Source organism: Tursiops truncatus, unplaced genomic scaffold (genome assembly GCF_011762595.2).
Source record: "Tursiops truncatus isolate mTurTru1 unplaced genomic scaffold, mTurTru1.mat.Y mat_scaffold_345_arrow_ctg1, whole genome shotgun sequence".
NCBI lineage: Eukaryota > Metazoa > Chordata > Mammalia > Artiodactyla > Delphinidae > Tursiops > Tursiops truncatus.
The window spans coordinates 18,251-39,419 of record NW_022983280.1 but is presented as its reverse complement, the minus strand read 5'-3'; the positions used below and the strand labels follow the sequence as shown (position 1 = coordinate 39,419).

Here is a 21,169-nt window from a genome sequence, read left to right as displayed (position 1 = left end):
CCTAACAACATATCTTTTGTAATAGCATATCTATCTCTTTTTTTATTTAAGGCATATTGTTTTGCCACTAAATCTTCATATTCAGTTTTCCATAATAAATATTGACCACCAGACAAACAGGCTTTAGTTACTTGAAACCAATCATATGGAGTCATCCATCTATTAGCTAATGCATCTAAAAGAGTAATAGTATATGGAGCTAAGGGACCGTAATCAACACAGGCCTTCTTCAACTCTTTTAATAATTTTAAAGGCAAAGGATCCCAATGTACTTCTTCATCAAAGTTTCCTTCATATAACACAGGAAAACATGCAGCAAAAGCATAATCATCCTCCTCACCTTGTATCCTTTTAGATTTCTTGTATAAAGATTGTATTTTATTAAAAGAAGGAGGTGGTGGAGGACCCCTAGCATATTTGTTAATTTTAAACTTCGATTTTAAGGAAGTATGATTCTGAGAAATTGGCATAGAAAACGGAACTTTCAAAGTTTCTTTTTTAGTCAATTTAGTTTCCTCAATAGTAGGAAGTACTTGTAAAGATTCATGTTTTTTCCTTTCATAATCAAAGGCTGCAGCATCTAAATCATCTTCATCTGCCCTAGGTAATTCATCATCAAAAGGCGGATCGGCAAAAACATTCGATTTCTCAGGTTTTGAGTCATCCTCAACCTCTGAATCACTGTCTTTAGTAACACAATCTTTAAAAGCTGCAGCTAAAACTTCACCCTCATCGGGCGGAGGTTTCGGAGGAAGCAATGGAGTACTTTCATCAACATTAGGAGGGTATTTATAAGGGTTTTTTTGACCCTCAGGCAGGGGAGCAATACTTTCCCTAATTAAATTCCACAAAGCAAAAGTGTCTACAGGAACTTTTTCAGGCCCAAAATGGGTGTAATATACCTGCAAAGTTTGTCCTACCTTCTGCCAGGTCTCTAAATTTACCGAACCCTGTTCAGGAAACCAAGGGCATTGCTCTTGCACAAACTGAAAAAATTGAGTTAACTGTTTGCTAGTAACCTTAATACCTCGTCTATGCAGCATATGCTTAATAATATCAATAAATAATAGTCTCTCTTTAGACTCAGCATGTCCCATATTAGTACCTATTACTCACCTTCACTTACCAGTTTTCCTTTAACTGGGGGTCTGCAGCACCCTATGGTGAGACTCCTATCCGTCCGAATATTATACTTACCCCTTCAGGTCCCTGTTCGGGCGCCACTTGCCGAGGACCAGCCCCAGCGGTACAGGATTGCCTGAGGGGAGGACGGCGTCGGCGAGGACAGAACTCAAGACACCTCTTCTTGGATGCAAGGATCTGACATTTTATTAGCAAAAAGCTGCAGCATTTATAGTTCTACAGTTCCTTATTCTTATTTTCATATCATCTTTTAATCTTTTACAACCTTTTTGTTTTGAGCCAAAAATCTTACACAAACAATAACACATTAACCACTTTAACAAAAAACATCCGCTTACATAAGCAGTTCACACAATGATCTCACTAATGTTTTCTCACACAGTCTCCTGCGGTGGAGCATATCCTGATCACAGCTCCTGTGGTCTCTTTGTACTTCGACGAAATCAAACACAATCTCTTCGGTTTTTCACACCTTGGTGATTTTTTGGCTCACGTAAGCTATTTTCTTTATAGGTCAGTACCAAACAGTCCAAGTCCCACCGGGTACTCCATGTTCTACCTTCACAGGCTTGCCGTTCCACTTCCAGATCGTATCTCTTCCTATTATTGGCCACCTCGCAGGGCACCGTACTGTAAGACCTAACCTATTCTTAAAATATCTGCAACAAATCAATTAAGCTTTATATCTATTTCTTTGCATAGCTTTATCTGCATCTTTAAAATCTACATATCCCATGATCATTTTAATTCTAGCTATTTCCCACATAACCCAATATAATTTCTTATATACCCAATCTACAAAAAATCTTCCCCTATACCAAAACCAAATGTTTCCATTTTACTCTATACTGTGGTCTAGGTTTAAATCCTGCATTACAACATAATATGTTGCATAGCAAAAATACCCCAATAAGCATCATTTTACAACCAGGGAATTGCTTGGGGAAATCTTGAGGGGAACCGCCTCTCGGGAAGCTTTGCTTTCCCATTTTGTACCTCCCAGTACTAGCTTTGCTCAGTACTGTCAGCCTTGGCTTTGCACAGACCTCTTGGTACATTCAGAGCCGGGTCCCGACATCTCCCCTTTTTTATTTTTTAAATAAAGGGTATGCAATTCCAATTTGGTCCGATAGACGCTCTTTAAGGCGGTCTGGATCAATCTGAGAAAGACTGGAAAACAAATTAAAGCAAAATTATTACAATGCCAGCTGCTCCATAATTTATCAACATATGGGTAAAAGAATTCTCTTGAAAAAAATTTCTCATATTTTGAAACATTTCTTCTGCAATTTTAGATGGATTAATGTTTAACTGAGAGGAGGCAATATCATGTATCTGTTGATGCAGCTTATTTAAATCTATTCCTATATCACTGGAATTCCAAACATTTAAAATGTGCATTTGTATCTTTTCCCAGGTATATTCTGATTCATTTACTATTAACGGTGTTACACAAACCCAAGAAAACCTTGCATGACAAGTAAGAGATAATCTTATTTTCAGAGCCGTTAGCTCTTGACCTACATGCAAAACTGCTTCCTCTAATGCATCAACTTTATTTTCTAACTTTCTATCTATAGCTTCTTGAGTTGCTAGGGCCAAGGATATATTTTTGGACAAATCATTAACATATTGAGCGGTTTGTATTTCCTTAACTAATGTATACGTTGCTAAGGAAAAAGAACTTACAATCCCTATTAAAGCAGATATTCCTAAAATTAAAGTAGCAACAAATCTTTTAGGCCTCATTAATTCACTAACCCTTTAATAACTTCTACACCTTTATCACTATACCAAGATTCCTCTAAAGTAACTGGCAACATAATATAAGCAGGTTTTTTTTAACAACATAATAATTTGAACTTTCATATTGGGTATTATACAGGTGGTCAACATACATTCTGTACATAACACATGAAATCTATGATATTTTCGTACAATCTGCAAATTATCAGACTTATTAGTTAACAATAAAACATATGGAGACATAACACAAGTTTGTACATAATATACATTTTCCTTAGCATTTGGTCTCTTCAATGTCACATTTTCTACAGCTAATAATAATCTCCATAATTGAGGTTGTATATAAACATTATTTTTATGATTAAAGGTATACATAGGTGCTATCCAACCAAAACTATTCCATCTATTAATTCTTAAAGGAGAAGGAATTAAAGAGTCCTTCCAGTTATATCGTATTACATGTTGTAAATACTGTCTATAATCACTATCAGGCTTATCCATACTCCAATCAGAAACATAATATTTACTCCCGGGAATAACAATTTTGGCTTCCGTATTATGCATGCAATAAACCCAAGATGGAAACCCAACATTAATATCTATTCCTCTCCATTCATCTATTGCTTTATCTGGTATAATATCACAATCAGGATATTTAGATGGATGGATTTTTGATTCTCCTTTAGTACCTGAATCTACAAACTTTCCTATTAAAGACCATAAATGTCTGGTGGTTTTATCTTTGCCTGAAGGCTCCTTAGGAGAATCTGTTAATAAGCCAAAATCACTTACCGGCAAACATCCATTTTTCCTTTATCTAAGCTATATTTCTTTACATAAAAACAAATTGGTGGAAAATTAGTTTGTCCTTTAAACGTATAATTTCTATTTATTACAAATTGCCCATAATTTTGTATTCCCTTTATACCATCTGTCAATTCTGACAAAGATGAAGACACTGCAATAGCAGAATCCTTCCAAGTAACAGCATGTAATATAGGCGGATCAGGAAAATAAGCCCAATAGGTTGTATTAGCACTTACCTGAACTGAAAGCAAGGTCAAAAGAGCCATAAAAAAATTACAGGTAGTGAGCGGTAAACCTTAAGTATTTACCACAGCCTCAGCATTATTACACAGCCTTTTAATAGCCCCCCAGGTGACTTCGGGGGCATCTAAGGTGGACGCAGCATATCGGCGCTTGCTTCCTCTCTGACTCCCTTTATTAAATGATAAAGCTTTAGACCCTAAAGACAGAGAGGAGGTTTGAACTTCCTTGTTACATTTTGATTCAAAAGAAAGCTGCTGAAGTGGGGAAATCAGTTGTTTCACAGGCTCTATGTCTGGTTTCACTTTCGTTAACGCTTGATTTGACATTTTGTTCGTCAGCAGAATTTCCTGTTATTCGCTGTGTTAAGTTCCCCGCCACGGGATGTCTTACCAGACGGTCTGGTATCCAAACAGGTGAATCAAAATTCTGGGGAAACACACAAGCATATCCTCTACCACTTGTTAATAAAACATCTGGTCCATTCCATTTACCTGTTAAAACATCTTTCCAAAATACCATAGGTCTTTTTAAACCTTCTTTTCTTTCCCAATGTACCATCATGGGGGTTTTCCCAATGCTATTTATATTTAAATAATTTAACACAAACATAGCATGATTCAATCTTTGATGAGGAGAGAAATATTTCATCTCTCCTTCTTGTAGCTTTGCTAACATTACTTTTAGCATCTGATTACTTCTTTCAACTATAGCTTGTCCCTGTGGGTTATAGGGAATTCCCATACTATGAGAAATTCCAAATTGTTGACAAAAATGATAAAAGGCTTTGGAGGCATAAGCCGGACCATTATCAGTTTTAATTCTTTGGGAATTCCCAAATATCCAAAGCAAAACATTAAATGCTGACACACATCTTTATAAGCTTCGCCAGCTCTAGCCGTTGCTATTATAACATGAGAATAAGTATCCACACACACATGTACATAGGATAATTTCCCAAAGCTAGAAACATGAGTAACATCCATCTGCCACAAATCATTTGCACGTAATCCACGGGGATTTACTCCCTGTTGTAACACAGTAATATGAGTAGGGCAAGCATTACAATTTTTAACAATTTCTCTTGCAGCTTCTCGAGTCAAGCCAAACTGATACCTTAAAGCGGCTGCATTTTGATGATGTAATTTATGAGAATCTATAGCTTGTTTTAATTTATCTTCTTCTATCACATAAACCTTTGTCAAAGCATCTGCCATTGCATTTCCAATAGATATGGATCCAGGTAATCCAGAATGAGCTCTTACATGTCCTATAAAATAGGGTTGTCGTCTTAACCAAAGATTTTCTTGCAGTAACTTAAGTAATAATATAATATTACTTTTATTATCAGGAAAAGTTGCTGTTTCTATAGCTGGAAACAATTTAACTATATATAATGAATCCGTATATAAATTAATTTTACAATTTCGTGTTTTCTTCAATACTTCAATTACTGCCATTATTTCAGATTGCTGTGCAGAACATCCTTCTGTTTTTAAACTATATCTTTCTTTTCCAATAATATAAGCTGCCTTTCCTGTTGAAGAGCCATCAGTAAACACTAATACAGCCTCCTCCAAAGGTTCTTTTCTATACCATACTGGAAATATAACAGCATTATCTTTAAAAAAACTGTAATAAATTATTCTTTGGCAAATGATACAATATTTGTCCTGTATAAGCCATTAAAGCAATTCCCAAATAATCTTCAAACATTAACAAGGCTTCTAATTGTTCTTTATTATAGGGAACAATAATATTATCCACATCTTTCCCGAACAATTCTCTACTCCTTTTCCTTCCTTTTATGATAATTAAACTTACCATAAATGGGTATGAAGCAACAATTTTTTTAGGATTAGCTGCTAAGTGTACCCACTCCAAGGGACCATCCTGCCATAATATTCCCGTAGGTATTACAGGGGTGGACAATATTACCAATTCCCATGGCTTTTTATAATCTATTTTTTGTAAAAAGGTATTCTGCAAAGCTTCCTCTACTTTTTGTATAACTAATTTTCCTTCTTCAGTTAATTCTCTGGGAGACAAAGGATCAGAATCCCCTTGTAAAATTTGAAACAAGGGTTTTAATTCCATGGTTGATATTTTTAACAGGGGTCTGATCCAATTAATATCTCCCAAAAATTTTTGAAAATCATTCAAGGTCTTTAAATTATCAATTCTTAACTGAAAAGGTATATGATGAATAGTAAACTCCTGTATTATTCTCCCTAAATAATTATAAGGAGGTTCAGTTTGAATTTTTTCAGGGGCTACCTTTAATCCATATTTTTCTAAAGCCTCTATCAATTTTTGCAATATATCATGTAAAACAGCTCTATCCTCTCCAGCTAATAAAATATCATCCATATAATGTATAATATATATCTCTTTATATTTTTGTCTAATTGAACATATAGCTTGGTCAACATATTTCTGACATAAGGTGGGACTATTCTTCATCCCTTGAGGTAAAACCTTCCATTGATAACGTTGGTAAGGTCTATTAAAATTGGAAGAAGGCACACTAAAAGCAAATCGTTTTCTATCATTTTCATTTAAAGGTATAGTAAAAAAGCAATCTTGTAAATCAATTACTATAATGGAATAATATTTGGGAATAGCAACTGGAGAAGGCAGGCCGGGCTGTAAGGCACCCATTGTTTCCATAGTTTTATTAATAGCTCTTAAATCTTGTAATAATCTCCATTTTCCAGATTTCTTTTTAATAACAAATATGGGAGTATTCCAAGGACTTGTAGAAGGCTCAATATGTCCTGCTAATAATTGTTGTTCCACCAATAATTTTGCAGCTGTTAATTTTTCAGCTGTTAGGGGCCATTGTTCCACCCATATTGGCTCGTCAGACAGCCATACTATTGGATCAGCTGCTTTTAGAACAATGGCCCCCTTTATAAATTTGGATATCCTATTCCACATTTATCAATTTTTGATTTTGCAACTATTGGAAATAATTGTCCCTCCTGATTTTTTCCTAAGCCCTTATCCGGATCATATCCCATCTTTATCATTTCTGATGACACCCAATCATCAGGACTATATAAAAGCATTCCCATTTGTGTCAAAATATCTCTTCCCCATAAGGAAATAGGCAATCCTGGTATTACATAAGGACAAAAGGTGCCTGCCTGCCTATTAGCAACATTTTCCCAGTTAAGTATCTGAGCACTCCTAGCTACAGCCGGAGCTGTTCCTAATCCAGTCAACATATTTTCAGTATGTTCAGTGGGCCAGGCAGCCGGCCAATCCTTTCCAGCTATACAAGAGGCATCTGCCCCAGTATCTAATAATCCTTGTATATTTTTTCCATTTATTTTTAAAGTTTTTAAGGGTCTCTTTTTAGTAATTTCTTGAACCCAAAAAGCCATATCACTTGACCCAAAACCCTTTTCTTTTCTATCTTCTGAGCTTAATTCTTTCCCCATTTTATAATATGGTAACAATAACAATTGTGCAATTCGTTGTCCTGCAAATATCTGTTGTGTTTTAATAGAGGGGGACACTATTATTTGAATCTCCCCTGTATAATCTGAATCTATTACTCCGGGAATAACATTAATACCTGACAAAGAGGCAGAGCTTCGCCCTACTATCAGGCCCATCACTCCATTAGGCAGTGGTCCTTTTACCCCTGTAGGTATCTTAATAACAGGAGAGTCTGGTGTTAATATTGTTGCGGTGGAGGCACAGAGGTCCAGTCCTGCACTCCCTGGGGTTGCTCTAAACAGCTCGCTGACTGATCGGAGGGAAAAAAAGGATTGAGAGTCTGATGCATTGCCCCTATTGTTTGTTGGGCCCGGGGTATGGCCCGAGACAGGTTTCCCGAATTATGATTTATTGGCATGTTTATTGACGTCGCAGGAACCATAGAGGTTGAGGGGCAAGTAATTTGAGCCCCATTTTGTGGCATTATAGATGTTCCATTGGAGGGCAATAAATAACCATCTTTATGGTATTTGCTACGACATAATTTAGTCCAATGGTTTCTTTTTCCACATCTTTGACATGGAGTTCGGGGAACGCCCAATCCAGTAGGGGGAAGAGGTAATCCCCCAGCTGTGGGATTTGATGTTCTTTTTGGACATTCTCTACTAAAGTGATTAGCTTCTCCGCAAGCATAACAAACATTCCCTTTTTAGATCTAATTCCAGGTTTCTGCATCATATTCATCATACACTGAGGAAGAGTCTCCCCCTTAAGAGCTGCTGCAATAGCTATTCCTTGCATAAAGGAGGGACCAATATCTGAACACTGTTTAATAAAATCTGATATATTACCAGTTTTTCTAATAGGACGAATCAAATTTTGACATACTGGATTGGCATTTTCAAAAGCCAGCTGTCTGGCCAGCATAGTGGCAGCATCTTCATCTATTATAACTCTTTTTATTTCCATAAGTAACCGAGAAACAAAGTCCTCATATGGTTCTTCAGATCTTTGTCTAATATCTGATAAGGAGGAAGCTTTTCCAGCTGTTATAGGCAATGCCTTCCACGCATTAATTGCACAGGTTGTTACTTGCCATAAGGCTTCCTTACCCATATGCATTTGTTGCTCTGCTGTATCATAGTCTCCCTCTCCTAACAACATATCTTTTGTAATAGCATATCTATCTCTTTTTTATTTAAGGCATATTGTTTTGCCACTAAATCTTCATATTCAGTTTTCCATAATAAATATTGACCACCAGACAAACAGGCTTTAGTTACTTGAAACCAATCATATGGAGTCATCCATCTATTAGCTAATGCATCTAAAAGAGTAATAGTATATGGAGCTAAGGGACCGTAATCAACACAGGCCTTCTTCAACTCTTTTAATAATTTTAAAGGCAAAGGATCCCAATGTACTTCTTCATCAAAGTTTCCTTCATATAACACAGGAAAACATGCAGCAAAAGCATAATCATCCTCCTCACCTTGTATCCTTTTAGATTTCTTGTATAAAGATTGTATTTTATTAAAAGAAGGAGGTGGTGGAGGACCCCTAGCATATTTGTTAATTTTAAACTTCGATTTTAAGGAAGTATGATTCTGAGAAATTGGCATAGAAAACGGAACTTTCAAAGTTTCTTTTTTAGTCAATTTAGTTTCCTCAATAGTAGGAAGTACTTGTAAAGATTCATGTTTTTTCCTTTCATAATCAAAGGCTGCAGCATCTAAATCATCTTCATCTGCCCTAGGTAATTCATCATCAAAAGGCGGATCGGCAAAAACATTCGATTTCTCAGGTTTTGAGTCATCCTCAACCTCTGAATCACTGTCTTTAGTAACACAATCTTTAAAAGCTGCAGCTAAAACTTCACCCTCATCGGGCGGAGGTTTCGGAGGAAGCAATGGAGTACTTTCATCAACATTAGGAGGGTATTTATAAGGGTTTTTTTGACCCTCAGGCAGGGGAGCAATACTTTCCCTAATTAAATTCCACAAAGCAAAAGTGTCTACAGGAACTTTTTCAGGCCCAAAATGGGTGTAATATACCTGCAAAGTTTGTCCTACCTTCTGCCAGGTCTCTAAATTTACCGAACCCTGTTCAGGAAACCAAGGGCATTGCTCTTGCACAAACTGAAAAAATTGAGTTAACTGTTTGCTAGTAACCTTAATACCTCGTCTATGCAGCATATGCTTAATAATATCAATAAATAATAGTCTCTCTTTAGACTCAGCATGTCCCATATTAGTACCTATTACTCACCTTCACTTACCAGTTTTCCTTTAACTGGGGGTCTGCAGCACCCTATGGTGAGACTCCTATCCGTCCGAATATTATACTTACCCCTTCAGGTCCCTGTTCGGGCGCCACTTGCCGAGGACCAGCCCCAGCGGTACAGGATTGCCTGAGGGGAGGACGGCGTCGGCGAGGACAGAACTCAAGACACCTCTTCTTGGATGCAAGGATCTGACATTTTATTAGCAAAAAGCTGCAGCATTTATAGTTCTACAGTTCCTTATTCTTATTTTCATATCATCTTTTAATCTTTTACAACCTTTTTGTTTTTGAGCCAAAAATCTTACACAAACAATAACACATTAACCACTTTAACAAAAAACATCCGCTTACATAAGCAGTTCACACAATGATCTCACTAATGTTTTTCTCACACAGTCTCCTGCGGTGGAGCATATCCTGATCACAGCTCCTGTGGTCTCTTTGTACTTCGACGAAATCAAACACAATCTCTTCGGTTTTTCACACCTTGGTGATTTTTTGGCTCACGTAAGCTATTTTCTTTATAGGTCAGTACCAAACAGTCCAAGTCCCACCGGGTACTCCATGTTCTACCTTCACAGGCTTGCCGTTCCACTTCCAGATCGTATCTCTTCCTATTATTGGCCACCTCGCAGGGCACCGTACTGTAAGACCTAACCTATTCTTAAAATATCTGCAACAAATCAATTAAGCTTTATATCTATTTCTTTGCATAGCTTTATCTGCATCTTTAAAATCTACATATCCCATGATCATTTTAATTCTAGCTATTTCCCACATAACCCAATATAATTTCTTATATACCCAATCTACAAAAAATCTTCCCCTATACCAAAACCAAATGTTTCCATTTTACTCTATACTGTGGTCTAGGTTTAAATCCTGCATTACAACATAATATGTTGCATAGCAAAAATACCCCAATAAGCATCATTTTACAACCAGGGAATTGCTTGGGGAAATCTTGAGGGGAACCGCCTCTCGGGAAGCTTTGCTTTCCCATTTTGTACCTCCCAGTACTAGCTTTGCTCAGTACTGTCAGCCTTGGCTTTGCACAGACCTCTTGGTACATTCAGAGCCGGGTCCCGACATCTCCCCCTTTTTTATTTTTTAAATAAAGGGTATGCAATTCCAATTTGGTCCGATAGACGCTCTTTAAGGCGGTCTGGATCAATCTGAGAAAGACTGGAAAACAAATTAAAAGCAAAATTATTACAATGCCAGCTGCTCCATAATTTATCAACATATGGGTAAAAGAATTCTCTTGAAAAAAATTTCTCATATTTTGAAACATTTCTTCTGCAATTTTAGATGGATTAATGTTTAACTGAGAGGAGGCAATATCATGTATCTGTTGATGCAGCTTATTTAAATCTATTCCTATATCACTGGAATTCCAAACATTTAAAATGTGCATTTGTATCTTTTCCCAGGTATATTCTGATTCATTTACTATTAACGGTGTTACACAAACCCAAGAAAACCTTGCATGACAAGTAAGAGATAATCTTATTTTCAGAGCCGTTAGCTCTTGACCTACATGCAAAACTGCTTCCTCTAATGCATCAACTTTATTTTCTAACTTTCTATCTATAGCTTCTTGAGTTGCTAGGGCCAAGGATATATTTTTGGACAAATCATTAACATATTGAGCGGTTTGTATTTCCTTAACTAATGTATACGTTGCTAAGGAAAAAGAACTTACAATCCCTATTAAAGCAGATATTCCTAAAATTAAAGTAGCAACAAATCTTTTAGGCCTCATTAATTCACTAACCCTTTTAATAACTTCTACACCTTTATCACTATACCAAGATTCCTCTAAAGTAACTGGCAACATAATATAAGCAGGTTTTTTTTTAACAACATAATAATTTGAACTTTCATATTGGGTATTATACAGGTGGTCAACATACATTCTGTACATAACACATGAAATCTATGATATTTTCGTACAATCTGCAAATTATCAGACTTATTAGTTAACAATAAAACATATGGAGACATAACACAAGTTTGTACATAATATACATTTTCCTTAGCATTTGGTCTCTTCAATGTCACATTTTCTACAGCTAATAATAATCTCCATAATTGAGGTTGTATATAAACATTATTTTTATGATTAAAGGTATACATAGGTGCTATCCAACCAAAACTATTCCATCTATTAATTCTTAAAGGAGAAGGAATTAAAGAGTCCTTCCAGTTATATCGTATTACATGTTGTAAATACTGTCTATAATCACTATCAGGCTTATCCATACTCCAATCAGAAACATAATATTTACTCCCGGGAATAACAATTTTGGCTTCCGTATTATGCATGCAATAAACCCAAGATGGAAACCCAACATTAATATCTATTCCTCTCCATTCATCTATTGCTTTATCTGGTATAATATCACAATCAGGATATTTAGATGGATGGATTTTTGATTCTCCTTTAGTACCTGAATCTACAAACTTTCCTATTAAAGACCATAAGTGTCTGGTGGTTTTATCTTTGCCTGAAGGCTCCTTAGGAGAATCTGTTAATAAGCCAAAATCACTTACCGGCAAACATCCATTTTTTCCTTTATCTAAGCTATATTTCTTTACATAAAAACAAATTGGTGGAAAATTAGTTTGTCCTTTAAACGTATAATTTCTATTTATTACAAATTGCCCATAATTTTGTATTCCCTTTATACCATCTGTCAATTCTGACAAAGATGAAGACACTGCAATAGCAGAATCCTTCCAAGTAACAGCATGTAATATAGGCGGATCAGGAAAATAAGCCCAATAGGTTGTATTAGCACTTACCTGAACTGAAAGCAAGGTCAAAAGAGCCATAAAAAAATTACAGGTAGTGAGCGGTAAACCTTGAGTATTTACCACAGCCTCAGCATTATTACACAGCCTTTTAATAGCCCCCCAGGTGACTTCGGGGGCATCTAAGGTGGACGCAGCATATCGGCGCTTGCTTCCTCTCTGACTCCCTTTATTAAATGATAAAGCTTTAGACCCTAAAGACAGAGAGGAGGTTTGAACTTCCTTGTTACATTTTGATTCAAAAGAAAGCTGCTGAAGTGGGGAAATCAGTTGTTTCACAGGCTCTATGTCTGGTTTCACTTTCGTTAACGCTTGATTTGACATTTTGTTCGTCAGCAGAATTTCCTGTTATTCGCTGTGTTAAGTTCCCCGCCACGGGATGTCTTACCAGACGGTCTGGTATCCAAACAGGTGAATCAAAATTCTGGGGAAACACACAAGCATATCCTCTACCACTTGTTAATAAAACATCTGGTCCATTCCATTTACCTGTTAAAACATCTTTCCAAAATACCATAGGTCTTTTTAAACCTTCTTTTCTTTCCCAATGTACCATCATGGGGGTTTTCCCAATGCTATTTATATTTAAATAATTTAACACAAACATAGCATGATTCAATCTTTGATGAGGAGAGAAATATTTCATCTCTCCTTCTTGTAGCTTTGCTAACATTACTTTTAGCATCTGATTACTTCTTTCAACTATAGCTTGTCCCTGTGGGTTATAGGGAATTCCCATACTATGAGAAATTCCAAATTGTTGACAAAAATGATAAAAGGCTTTGGAGGCATAAGCCGGACCATTATCAGTTTTAATTCTTCGGGGAATTCCCAAATATCCAAAGCAAAACATTAAATGCTGACACACATCTTTATAAGCTTCGCCAGCTCTAGCCGTTGCTATTATAACATGAGAATAAGTATCCACACACACATGTACATAGGATAATTTCCCAAAGCTAGAAACATGAGTAACATCCATCTGCCACAAATCATTTGCACGTAATCCACGGGGATTTACTCCCTGTTGTAACACAGTAATATGAGTAGGGCAAGCATTACAATTTTTAACAATTTCTCTTGCAGCTTCTCGAGTCAAGCCAAACTGATACCTTAAAGCGGCTGCATTTTGATGATGTAATTTATGAGAATCTATAGCTTGTTTTAATTTATCTTCTTCTATCACATAAACCTTTGTCAAAGCATCTGCCATTGCATTTCCAATAGATATGGATCCAGGTAATCCAGAATGAGCTCTTACATGTCCTATAAAATAGGGTTGTCGTCTTAACCAAAGATTTTCTTGCAGTAACTTAAGTAATAATATAATATTACTTTTATTATCAGGAAAAGTTGCTGTTTCTATAGCTGGAAACAATTTAACTATATATAATGAATCCGTATATAAATTAATTTTACAATTTCGTGTTTTCTTCAATACTTCAATTACTGCCATTATTTCAGATTGCTGTGCAGAACATCCTTCTGTTTTTAAACTATATCTTTCTTTTCCAATAATATAAGCTGCCTTTCCTGTTGAAGAGCCATCAGTAAACACTAATACAGCCTCCTCCAAAGGTTCTTTTCTATACCATACTGGAAATATAACAGCATTATCTTTAAAAAACTGTAATAAATTATTCTTTGGCAAATGATACAATATTTGTCCTGTATAAGCCATTAAAGCAATTCCCAAATAATCTTCAAACATTAACAAGGCTTCTAATTGTTCTTTATTATAGGGAACAATAATATTATCCACATCTTTCCCGAACAATTCTCTACTCCTTTTCCTTCCTTTTATGATAATTAAACTTACCATAAATGGGTATGAAGCAACAATTTTTTTAGGATTAGCTGCTAAGTGTACCCACTCCAAGGGACCATCCTGCCATAATATTCCCGTAGGTATTACAGGGGTGGACAATATTACCAATTCCCATGGCTTTTTATAATCTATTTTTTGTAAAAAGGTATTCTGCAAAGCTTCCTCTACTTTTTGTATAACTAATTTTCCTTCTTCAGTTAATTCTCTGGGAGACAAAGGATCAGAATCCCCTTGTAAAATTTGAAACAAGGGTTTTAATTCCATGGTTGATATTTTTAACAGGGGTCTGATCCAATTAATATCTCCCAAAAATTTTTGAAAATCATTCAAGGTCTTTAAATTATCAATTCTTAACTGAAAAGGTATATGATGAATAGTAAACTCCTGTATTATTCTCCCTAAATAATTATAAGGAGGTTCAGTTTGAATTTTTTCAGGGCTACCTTTAATCCATATTTTTCTAAAGCCTCTATCAATTTTTGCAATATATCATGTAAAACAGCTCTATCCTCTCCAGCTAATAAAATATCATCCATATAATGTATAATATATATCTCTTTATATTTTTGTCTAATTGAACATATAGCTTGGTCAACATATTTCTGACATAAGGTGGGACTATTCTTCATCCCTTGAGGTAAAACCTTCCATTGATAACGTTGGTAAGGTCTATTAAAATTGGAAGAAGGCACACTAAAAGCAAATCGTTTTCTATCATTTTCATTTAAAGGTATAGTAAAAAAGCAATCTTGTAAATCGATTACTATAATGGAATAATATTTGGGAATAGCAACTGGAGAAGGCAGGCCGGGCTGTAGGGCACCCATTGTTTCCATAGTTTTATTAATAGCTCTTAAATCTTGTAATAATCTCCATTTTCCAGATTTCTTTTTAATAACAAATATGGGAGTATTCCAAGGACTTGTAGAAGGCTCAATATGTCCTGCTAATAATTGTTGTTCCACCAATAATTTTGCAGCTGTTAATTTTTCAGCTGTTAGGGGCCATTGTTCCACCCATATTGGCTCGTCAGACAGCCATACTATTGGATCAGCTGCTTTTAGAACAATGGCCCCCTTTATAAATTTGGATATCCTATTCCACATTTATCAATTTTTGATTTTGCAACTATTGGAAATAATTGTCCCTCCTGATTTTTTCCTAAGCCCTTATCCGGATCATATCCCATTTTTATCATTTCTGATGACACCCAATCATCAGGACTATATAAAAGCATTCCCATTTGTGTCAAAATATCTCTTCCCCATAAGGAAATAGGCAATCCCGGTATTACATAAGGACAAAAGGTGCCTGCCTGCCTATTAGCAACATTTTCCCAGTTAAGTATCTGAGCACTCCTAGCTACAGCCGGAGCTGTTCCTAATCCAGTCAACATATTTTCAGTATGTTCAGTGGGCCAGGCAGCCGGCCAATCCTTTCCAGCTATACAAGAGGCATCTGCCCCAGTATCTAATAATCCTTGTATATTTTTTCCATTTATTTTTAAAGTTTTTAAGGGTCTCTTTTTAGTAATTTCTTGAACCCAAAAAGCCATATCACTTGACCCAAAACCCTTTTCTTTTCTATCTTCTGAGCTTAATTCTTTCCCCATTTTATAATATGGTAACAATAACAATTGTGCAATTCGTTGTCCTGCAAATATCTGTTGTGTTTTAATAGAGGGGGACACTATTATTTGAATCTCCCCTGTATAATCTGAATCTATTACTCCGGGAATAACATTAATACCTGACAAAGAGGCAGAGCTTCGCCCTACTATCAGGCCCATCACTCCATTAGGCAGTGGTCCTTTTACCCCTGTAGGTATCTTAATAACAGGAGAGTCTGGTGTTAATATTGTTGCGGTGGAGGCACAGAGGTCCAGTCCTGCACTCCCTGGGGTTGCTCTAAACAGCTCGCTGACTGATCGGAGGGAAGAAAAGGATTGAGAGTCTGATGCATTGCCCCTATTGTTTGTTGGGCCCGGGGTATGGCCCGAGACAGGTTTTCCGAATTATGATTTATTGGCATATTTATTGACGTCGCTGGAACCATAGAGGTTGTGGGGCAAGTAATTTTAGCCCCATTTTGTGGCATTATAGATGTTCCATTGGAGGGCAATAAATAACCATCTTTATGATATTTGCTACGACATAATTTAGTCCAATGGTTTCCTTTTCCACATCTTTGACATGGAGTTCGGGGAATGCCCAATCCAGTAGGGGGAAAAGGCAATCCCCCAGCTGTGGGATTTGATGTTCTTTTCGGACATTCTCTACTAAAGTGACCAGCTTCTCCGCAAGCATAACAAACATTCCCTTTTTTAGATCTAATTCCAGGTTTCTGCATCATATTCATCATACACTGAGGAAGAGTCTCCCCCTTAAGAGCTGCTGCAATAGCTATTCCTTGCATAAAGGAGGGACCAATATCTGAGCACTGTTTAATAAAATCTGATATATTGCCAGTTTTTCTAATAGGACGAATCAAATTTTGACATACTGGATTGGCATTTTCAAAAGCCAGCTGTCTGGCCAGCATAGTGGCAGCATCTTCATCTATTATAACTCTTTTTATTTCCATAAGTAACCGAGAAACAAAGTCCTCATATGGTTCTTCAGATCTTTGTCTAATATCTGATAAGGAGGAAGCTTTTCCAGCTGTTATAGGCAACGCCTTCCACGCATTAATTGCACAGGTTGTTACTTGCCATAAGGCTTCCTTACCCATATGCATCTGTTGCTCTGCTGTATCATAATCTCCCTCTCCTAACAACATATCTTTTGTAATAGCATATCTATCTCTTTTCTTATTTAAGGCATATTGTTTTGCCACTAAATCTTCATATTCAGTTTCCATAATAAATATTGACCACCAGACAAACAGGCTTTAGTTACTTGAAACCAATCATATGGAGTCATCCATCTATTAGCTAATGCATCTAAAAGAGTAATAGTATATGGAGCTAAGGGACCGTAATCAACACAGGCCTTCTTTAGCTCTTTTAATAATTTTAAAGGCAAAGGATCCCAATGTACTTCTTCATCAAAGTTTCCTTCATATAACACAGGAAAACATGCAGCAAAAGCATAATCATCCTCCTCACCTTGTATCCTTTTAGATTTCTTGTATAAAGATTGTATTTTATTAAAAGAAGGAGGTGGTGGAGGACCCCTAGCATATTTATTAATTTTAAACTTTGATTTTAAGGAAGTATGATTCTGAGAAATTGGCATAGAAAACGGAACTTTCAAAGTTTCTTTTTTAGTCAATTTAGCTTCCTCAATAGTAGGAAGTATTTGTAAAGATTCATGTTTTTTCCTTTCATAATCAAAGGCTGCAGCATCTAAATCATCTTCATCTGCCCTAGGTAATTCATCATCAAAAGGCGGATCGGCAAAAACATTCGATTTCTCAGGTTTTGAGTCATCCTCAACCTCTGAATCACTGTCTTTAGTAACACAATCTTTAAAAGCTGCAGCTAAAACTTCACCCTCATCAGGCGGAGGTTTCGGAGGAAGCAATGGAGTACTTTCATCAACATTAGGAGGGTATTTATAAGGATTTTTTTGACCCTCAGGCAGGGGAGCAATACTTTCCCTAATTAAATTCCACAAAGCAAAAGTGTCTACAGGAACTTTTTCAGGCCCAAAATGGGTATAATATACCTGCAAAGTTTGTCCTACCTTCTGCCAGGTCTCTAAATTTACCGAACCCTGTTCAGGAAACCAAGGGCATTGCTCTTGCACAAACTGAAAAAATTGAGTTAACTGTTTGCTAGTAACCTTAATACCTCGTCTATGCAGCATATGCTTAATAATATCAATAAATAATAGTCTCTCTTTAGACTCAGCATGTCCCATATTAGTACCTATTACTCACCTTCACTTACCAGTTTTCCTTTAACTGGGGGTCTGCAGCACCCTATGGTGAGACTCCTATCCGTCCGAATATTATACTTACCCCTTCAGGTCCCTGTTCGGGGGCCACTTGCCGAGGACCAGCCCCAGCGGTACAGGATTGCCTGAGGGGAGGACGGCGTCGGCGAGGACAGAACTCAAGACACCTCTTCTTGGATGCAAGGATCTGACATTTTATTAGCAAAAAGCTGCAGCATTTATAGTTCTACAGTTCCTTATTCTTATTTTCATATCATCTTTTAATCTTTTACAACCTTTTTGTTTTTGAGCCAAAAATCTTACACAAACAATAACACATTAACCACTTTAACAAAAAACATCCGCTTACATAAGCAGTTCACACAATGATCTCACTAATGTTTTTCTCACACAGTCTCCTGCGGTGGAGCATATCCTGATCACAGCTCCTGTGGTCTCTTTGTACTTCGACGAAATCAAACACAATCTCTTCGGTTTTTCACACCTTGGTGATTTTTTGGCTCACGTAAGCTATTTTCTTTATAGGTCAGTACCAAACAGTCCAAGTCCCACCGGGTACTCCATGTTCTACCTTCACAGGCTTGCCGTTCCACTTCCAGATCGTATCTCTTCCTATTATTGGCCACCTCGCAGGGCACCGTACTGTAAGACCTAACCTATTCTTAAAATATCTGCAACAAATCAATTAAGCTTTATATCTATTTCTTTGCATAGCTTTATCTGCATCTTTAAAATCTACATATCCCATGATCATTTTAATTCTAGCTATTTCCCACATAACCCAATATAATTTCTTATATACCCAATCTACAAAAAATCTTCCCCTATACCAAAACCAAATGTTTCCATTTTACTCTATACTGTGGTCTAGGTTTAAATCCTGCATTACAACATAATATGTTGCATAACAAAAATACCCCAATAAGCATCATTTTACAACCAGGGAATTGCTTGGGGAAATCTTGAGGGGAACCGCCTCTCGGGAAGCTTTGCTTTCCCATTTTGTACCTCCCAGTACTAGCTTTGCTCAGTACTGTCAGCCTTGGCTTTGCACAGACCTCTTGGTACATTCAGAGCCGGGTCCCGACAGTTAGGGTTCGGGCTAGTGTTAGGGTTAGGGGACGGGGACGCTTTAGGGTCCAGGGGAGGGTACGACAACGCTTTAGGGGGAGCGTACGTGTGAGGGCGTGGGTTATTGTTAACGTACGGGATAGGATTAGGGGACGGGTGAGGGTCAGGCTTCGGGGAAGGGTTAGGGTTAGGGTTCAGGCTAGGGTTAGGGTTAGGGGACGGGGACGGTTTTGGGACCAGGGGAGGGTACGACAATGCTTTAGGGGTAGCGTACGTGTGAGGGCGCGGGTTACTGTTAGCGTACGGGTTAGGATTAGGGTACGTGTGAAGGTCAGGCTTCGGGAAAGGGTTAGGGTTAGGGTTCGGGCTAGGGTTAGGGTTAAGGGATGGGGATGGTTTAGGGTCCAGGGGAGGGTACGGCAACGCTTTAGGGGGAGCTTACGTGTGAGGGCGCGGGTTAGTGTTTGCGTACGGGTTAGGATTAGGGGACGGGTGAGGGTCAGGCTTTGGGAAAGGGTTAGGGTTAAGGTTCAGGCTAGGGTTAGGGTTAGGGGACGGGGACATTTTAGGGTCCAGGTGAGTGTACGACAACGCTTTAGGGGGAGCGTACGTGTGAGGGCACGGGTTAGTGTTCGCGTACGGGTTAGGATTAGGGGACGGGTGAGGGTCAGTCTTCGGGGAAGGGTTAGGGTTAGGGTTCGGGCTAGGGTTAGGGTTAGGGGACGGGGACGGTTTAGGGTCCAGGTGAGGGTACGGCAACGCTTTAGGGGGAGCGTGCGTGTGAGGGCGCGGGTTAGTGTTAGCATACGGGTTAGGATTAGGGGACGGGTGAGGGTCAGGCTTCGGGGAAGGGTTAGGGTTAGTGTTCGGGCTAGGGTTAGGGTTAGGGGACGGGGACTGTTTAGGGTCCAAGTGAGGGTACGGCAACGCTTTAGGGGGCAGCGTGCGTGTGAGGGCGTGGGTTAGTGTTAGCGTACGGGTTAGGATTAGGGGACGGGTGATGGTCAGGTTTCGGGGAAGTGTTAGGGTTAGGGTTCGGGTTAGGGTTAGGGTTAGGGGACGGGGACGGTTTAGGGTCCAGGTGAGGGTACGGCAACGTTTAGGGGGAGCGTACGTGTGAGGGTGTGGGTTAGTGTTAGCGTACCGGTTAGGATTAGGGGACGGGTGAGGGTCAGGCTTCGGGGAAGGGTTAGGGGTTAGGGTTCGGGCTAGGGTTAAGGTTAGGGGACGGGGACGGTTTAGGGTCCAGGGGAGGGTACGACAACGCTTTAGGGGGATCGTACGTGTGAGGGCGCTGGTTAGTGTTAGCGTACGGGTTAGGATTAGGGGACGGGTGAGGGTCAGGCTTCGGGGAAGGGTTAGGGTTAGGGTTCGGGCTAGGGTTAGGGTTAGGGGACGGGGACGGTTTAGGGTCCAGGGGAGGGTACGACAACGCTTTATGGGGAGCGTACGTGTGAGGGCGCGGGTTAGTGTTAGCGTACGTGTTAGGATTAGGGGACGGGTGAGGGTCAGGCTTCGGGGAAGGGTTAGGGTTAGGGTTCGGGCTAGGGTTAGGGTTAGGGGACGGGGACGGTTTAGGGTCCAGGGGAGGGTACGGAAACGCTTTAGGGGGAGCTCTACGTGTGAGGGCGCGGGTTAGTGTTAGCGTACCGGTTAGGATTAGGGGACGGGTGAGGGTCAGGCTTCGGGGAAGGGTTAGGGTTAGGGTTCGGGCTAGGGTTAGGGGACGGGGACGGTTTAGGGTCCAGGGGATGGTACGACAACGCTTTAGGGGGAGCGTGCGTGTGAGGGCGCGGGTTAGTGTTAGCGTACGGGTTAGATTAGGGGACGGGTGAGGGTCAGGCTTCGGGGAAGGGTTAGGGTTAGGGTTCAGGCTAGGGTTAGGGTT

The 21,169-nt window shown here is 38.6% G+C and overlaps 1 long non-coding RNA gene across 1 annotated transcript; it reads right to left on the bottom strand.

Annotated features, from left to right (window-relative positions):
- Positions 1 to 1,520: 1,520 nt before the first annotated feature.
- LOC141277746 (uncharacterized) lies at positions 1,521 to 14,992 on the bottom strand. Its single transcript, XR_012329528.1, has 3 exons — positions 12,475 to 14,992; positions 3,933 to 10,851; positions 1,521 to 2,313 (listed from the first exon to the last, which is right to left on the bottom strand). It is a non-coding gene; the product is annotated as an uncharacterized lncRNA (long non-coding RNA).
- Between the last annotated feature and the right edge of the window lie 6,177 nt (positions 14,993 to 21,169).